This window comes from Tupaia chinensis, unplaced genomic scaffold, assembly GCF_000334495.1.
Source record: "Tupaia chinensis unplaced genomic scaffold, TupChi_1.0 Scaffold000214_1, whole genome shotgun sequence".
NCBI classification, from domain to species: domain Eukaryota; kingdom Metazoa; phylum Chordata; class Mammalia; order Scandentia; family Tupaiidae; genus Tupaia; species Tupaia belangeri.
This window is the reverse complement of record NW_006159689.1, coordinates 668,771-674,468: the sequence shown is the minus strand read 5'-3', so window position 1 is coordinate 674,468 and position 5,698 is coordinate 668,771.

Here is a 5,698-nt window from a genome sequence, read left to right as displayed (position 1 = left end):
TGCTGCTCACAGTAGATGACTTGACCCTTAAGAGTTGTGACACCGCGTCGTCTCTGTGCTGTACCGTGCTGCCCACAATAAACGGACGACACTGTCGTCTCTGTGCTGTAACACTACGCCGCTTGTCCCGGCTCTCACTCCTTCACTCAGGAAACCTGTTTGGCTGTCCCCCCGGGTCGGGACAGTTGACTATATGGGAGTCCAGTGACATAGCCATTACACCATCTGCTGGTCCCCTGACATAAATACATTTTAAAAAGAGAGAGCGGGAAAGCGAGAACATGTGCACTGCCTAGCATCTTTACGGCAGAGGAGTCCCTCCAGGGGGGGACGCCTAATGCAGGTGAACTTGGGCCCCCCGAGGCACCCTGAGAAATGGCTGCTGACTTGGAGACGTCAGCTGAGCCCCTTCCTGCCCCAAGACTGAGCGAGGTGAGCACCCACCCTCAGAGAGCGCTCTGCAGGGTCTCTTCTCCGTTGTCTGCGGGCTCCGTCGTGTGACAGCTGACGGTGGTGGGCACCTTGCCGTGACAGCACAGGGACCCCACCTGCGCTCCCTAGAGGACAGGAACACAGGTGAGGAGAGAGCTCAGGGGCCATGCTTTAGGCTGTGGGGGAGGCTGGTAAGAAATCATAAAGTGCAGAGTAAGCTCCATGTCCCCAGGGACCCTGCCCTCGTCTGCGTGTCAGCGCTTGGCACTGGCTGGCATGCTCTGTGTGAGGATTGTGTGCAGGTGCAGGGAACATACACCAAGGGCCACGAAGACTCGGTCCCGGAAATCTGGGGCCAGAATTGTGCTTGAAAAGGATAGTCACCTAACGGCGTTTGCAAATGTGCCCCTGCGGCATTTCTGTAGCCGAGAGTCTCAGAGAGAGGAGGAAGCTTGCGCAGGCCAGGCTGAGTCTGCCATGAAGACCCTGGAGAGAGAATTCTGATCAGCAAAGGGTCTGGTAGGACGCCACAGCAAACCCCTGGGGGGGTTGACGCCCAAGCACTGGGTGGTGAAGGGACTAGGAGGCAGCGAACGGAGGGAGGCTGGAGGCCGAGGTGAGACACACTGCCGTGGGCTCTGAGGGTGGGGGAATATTTCAGGTAATCTTGGGGGGTGGGATGCGCCCCGCAGCCTGCCGCACATGCCCAGCTTTCTGCGGGGCAGCTGAGGGTCCTTCCTGCTCCATCACCCCACTTCTGCTCACCCCTCTTTGGATGCATCTATGATGCATTTCCTGAGCCCCTGGAATGGGCAGTGCCCAGGTGCCCGGCTGCTGGTGACACACTGGGCCTGCAGGCTGTGGCAGCTGGCATCTCCCCACATGTGTCTGGGGGAGGCGTGTGCAGGCGTGTCTGGGCTACAGAAGGGACCGTGTGGCCCGCAAGGTCCTCTGCGATTTGGTCCCGACCGTTCCGGTCCAGTCCTCCCTTCCACTGGCGAGCTTGCAGGCTCACTCCAGCTCCCCACAGACTTCGCAGCCACTCGGGCTAAGGACTGGACTGCCCTCCACCGGAATGTCTCTCCCCTCCCCTCACCCCTCCTGCTTCCCTGACCCCGCTCTTCATTAAACCTTGAGGTTTAACCTACCCCAGCCCCCTTCTGTCTCCATAGCCCGGGGACCTGCGCCCGCTGTCCGAGCTCACTCTCTGACCCTTTGCTGTCCCGGGGACTTTTTGCATGAATACGTGGGCCTCATTGCCGTCTGCACACGCATCGTCACGTCACCTTCGAGGTGCACCGGCGGCTCACTGGGTCCCGCCTCCATCTCCTTGCAGAGTGCCTGCACCTGCACTGTCCTCTCCCTAGGCATTCCCAAGAGTTCCTGGGAATCCACCCCGCGCCTCAGCCCTGACCTGGCCCCAGCAGAGGAGGTCAGCATGGGGTGCAGCCAAGCGCTCCAGCCCTGGGCCGCCTCACTGTCCTCCACCCGCACCGAAGTCGCGGTGACCTGTGCAGCTCTGGGCCGGCGGGGGTGCCTGCTCTTCGGTGACCTGTGCAGCTCTGGGCCGGCGGGGGGGCCTGCTCTCCCTTCTCCAGCCGACTGCACAGCCAGCCCGGCCGCGCCCACGGGGTTTCCCGGCTGGGGGAGCAGGTCTCAAGGTCTAGCTCAGGGCAGCTCCCAGACGGCTTCCTCTGGCCTCACGGAGGGCAGGAGCTCGGCGCCGTCGCCTTCGGGTTCTGTCTGCAGCAAGGAGAGCCGGCTGGCTGGACACAGCCCTGTCCCCAGGGGTCCCTCCCGCTGCTACTGGGGCGTTTCTCCCGGCCCAGAACCTCATGTCCCGTCCCCCTGTGGCTAAGAAGGTCACCTTTCCCCTCCTTCCAGACCTTGAAGGGACGGTCTCCATGAGAAGTCCCTCCCAGGGACAGGACGTGACAGCTTCCTAGTTTTGTTCCGTCCATCTCGGATTCCACAGCAAAGGGCAGAGCGGACAGCCTTGTCCTGGGTGAGAGGTGACCAGTGGCCTGTCACCTGCACTGCGCCCCGCTGCCAGCAAGGAAGGCGGTCTCAGATCTCAGCGTCTGGACCAGGACGCTTTACAGTAACTGTCGCCTTCTGCAGAGAAGTGAGACCGCCAGGACTCATCGGCCGTTGGCCCTTCACTGCCCCTCCCCCCAGGTGGGTGACTCTCCACCTCCCCCTTCAGACACGCAGTGCAGAGAACCAGGGAGCAGAGCCAGGCTGCAGGGTGGAGCAGCCCAACTGTGGCCGGGGAGCTGCCCCGGAGGCCTTCCTGGAGGAGGCATATCCCGACAGGTTCCATCTCCTCAGAGGAGAGGGACTTGGCCTCACTGAGGTTCCCTGAGAGACTGGGGGTGGAAACGACTTCCGGCCCCTGGAATAGAATCAGTGCAGGTCCTGAGGCACCCCGGGGCTGCCGCAGGAAAGCTGTGCATGGTGAGTGCTGGGAGGGGAGGTGAGAGGGCAGGATCCCTACCTGCACTTGGGGGCCAGGATGGAGGGACGCAGGCGGCTGGCCTGCAGGATCAGAGCAGCAATAACGTAGTTAGAGACTGGGGGCCCGGGGACAGCCCCAAGAGCAGCAGGTGGTGTTCAGGCCTCGGAGCTGCAGAGAGCAGGAAGAGCAGGGATAGGGCAGAGAGAGGAGGCACGAGACAGGAGAGGGGCACGGGCTTCTGTGTCAGGGGCAGTGTCTCTGTGTGGGGGCAGCATCTCTGTGTGCAGAGGGGCAGCATCTCTGTGTGGGGGCAGTGTCTCTGTGCGCGGAGGGGCGGCATTTCCTCGGCCTCCGTGTGCCCTGTGTTCTCCCTGTCTTCAGGAGGGCACACCCTCCAGGCTTCCAGAAGAGCTGAGGTTTCCCCCGGCCCAGCTCAGCCCCAACGTGACCCCGCTCTGGGCCCTCCACCTCCCGGGTGCCCACGTGCCCACTCCTCAGCACCCTCCTAGCGACCCCTCTCCAGGAGCAGAATCCGGGGTCTGGTCCAGCCAGGCTGCAGAGAGCCGGGGCGGGCGTGTGTCCGTCGGGGCGGCTCCTGCTCAAGGAGGCAGAGAGGGCAGCAGGGGAGGACGGTGCCGTCGGCAGGGACAGGCCCAGCCCCTCTGACGCCCCTGGTGTCCCTTCAGGAGCTGCCAGGCCTCTCTCCCTGAAGAAAGCCTCTCAGGGTGACCACGTGCGCCCTCCTCCAGAAGGTGCTGCTGACAGTCTTCCATTACACTGCTCCGTCAGCACTGGGACTCTAGTTCGCATTCGTCGCTTGGCCGGCCGTGTGGCTGGAGCCCGGGACGCGCTGCTGCTTCAGAGCTCCTGCGAGTGGCCAGCCAGGGGCGCCGCGGGCAGCTCCTGGAGGGGCCGCGTCTGGCGAGCAGCAGGGACCGAAGGACGTAGTCCTGCCCAAGGCCCCTCCGGCTGGTTACCATGACATTCTGACCTCTGTAGGCCATGAGACAGCCTGACCCCCCTCCCCAGGACCCTGACCTCTGACCTCCAGTGGTCTCTTGTGCACGCGAATGGAGCTACCCCTGCTGTCCTGGGCCTTCCCTGTGTCTGAGCCTTGGTCCTCGCTCTTCCCTCGGGCCTAGTCCCTCAGCACAGGCCCTCTGCTCCCAGGCCAGCGGGGAGCCCCCAAGGCCCCCACCCCATGACCCACCCTGCACCCCGACTACTGAACTGCGTGACCGAGAAGGACAGCTGAAGAGAGGCCCCACCTCCTACCTTTATTGCATCGTCCATTAAAAACCGTCAATGTGCCCCTGAAGCTGGGCAGGACAAAAACAATAGAAGAAAGACAGTTACTAAAAATTGCTGGAGGGTGCATGTGCTGGCCATGGGGAGAGAGAGGGAGAGAGGAGGGGAGAGAGAGGGAGAGTGAGAAACCACCCCGGGGGGATGACCACGCTGCAGTCCCTTCTCCTCCATGCTCCTCTTGGGAATCTATGCGTGCACATGCGTGAACACACACACACACACACACACAGGCCTGGCGTGATGTTCAAATTACCAGGCCCGGGATGCAGACTGTGCAGTCGGCCTTGTGGATCCAGCCATGGGGTGGCCCAGAACAAATCCCATTACTGTCAGACCCCAAGAACTCACCCAGCAGCTCTCCGAGTCCCTCGGAGAGGGGCCTAAGGTGTGGCTGGGCTCTGCACGCATGACACCCCAGGACATGTGCCCCCCTGAGAGCGCAGAGGACCGGAGCCAGGGAAGTCCGAGTGGCCAGCAGGACGAGAGGAGACTGGGGCTGCAGAGTGGAGCCCAGGGGGTCTGCCCTCTGGGTCCTGGGGCGCAGTGAGGACAGAGAGGCAGCTGGGGGCGGGGGTGGGGGACGGGCCCTGGGCAGCTTGGTGGCCCTCTGAGCTGGGCCTGGCTTCTTTCTCAGGTTCCCTTTCTGGAAAAGCAGGGGGACACCGCCCAGACCTCCAAACTGGCCAGCCTCCAGAACTCGCCCCACCTCTGGGGAGAACTGCCCTCCCGTGGACCCACTGTTCCAGGGCAGAGGGCAGCAGGAGCCACAGGAAGGTGGACGTGGGACTGAGGGGATGAGTCTGAGGGTCCCAAGGTCGGGCGGGCGGTGCCCACACAGGCTCTGATCCCGGCTCTACACAATGACAGCCCAGATCGGCTTCCTGTGGGACCTTGGCCCTGTCTCCCCACAGCTGGGGCCAGGCAGGCGCTGCTGGGTAAAATTAGAAGCAGCTCACAACCTCCTGTGGCTTAGGAACCAGGGAGCCAGGTTTCGGGGACTTGAGAACAGGCGAAAAGTAACTGTGGACCACAGACCTTGGGCCCTAGGGGCACGTCTTCTCCCTCCCTGCCTCACTCTGCATCTCTGTTCCTCTCCAGGTTGCCCCTGCAGACAGGAATGGCGGCTCTCCCTGCCCCCCTGGCTCTCCTTCAGCAAGCGCCGGTGCCCAGGAGCCTCCTCTTCACAAGCGCCGGTCCCCGGGAGCCTCCTCTTCATGAGCCTGCTGGCCCTCCTGCTCTGGCCGGGGGCAACGAACCCAGGTAGCCTGTCTGACCTGCGGCCGCTCAGCCCCACCCGCCTCTCTGCTCTGCCCTGCCTGGCCCCAGCCACTCCTCCAGGCAGGCCTCCTATAATACAAGGCAGGCCATGCCATGCTGGAACACAGACCCAGAGCTGTCCCAGTGTCACAGAGTCACCGCCCAGGGAACCAGTGGCCTTCTGTGCTCAGCTGTCCCCTCTCCAGCCCCCAACTCCCAGACACTGCCCGGGACCCCACAGCC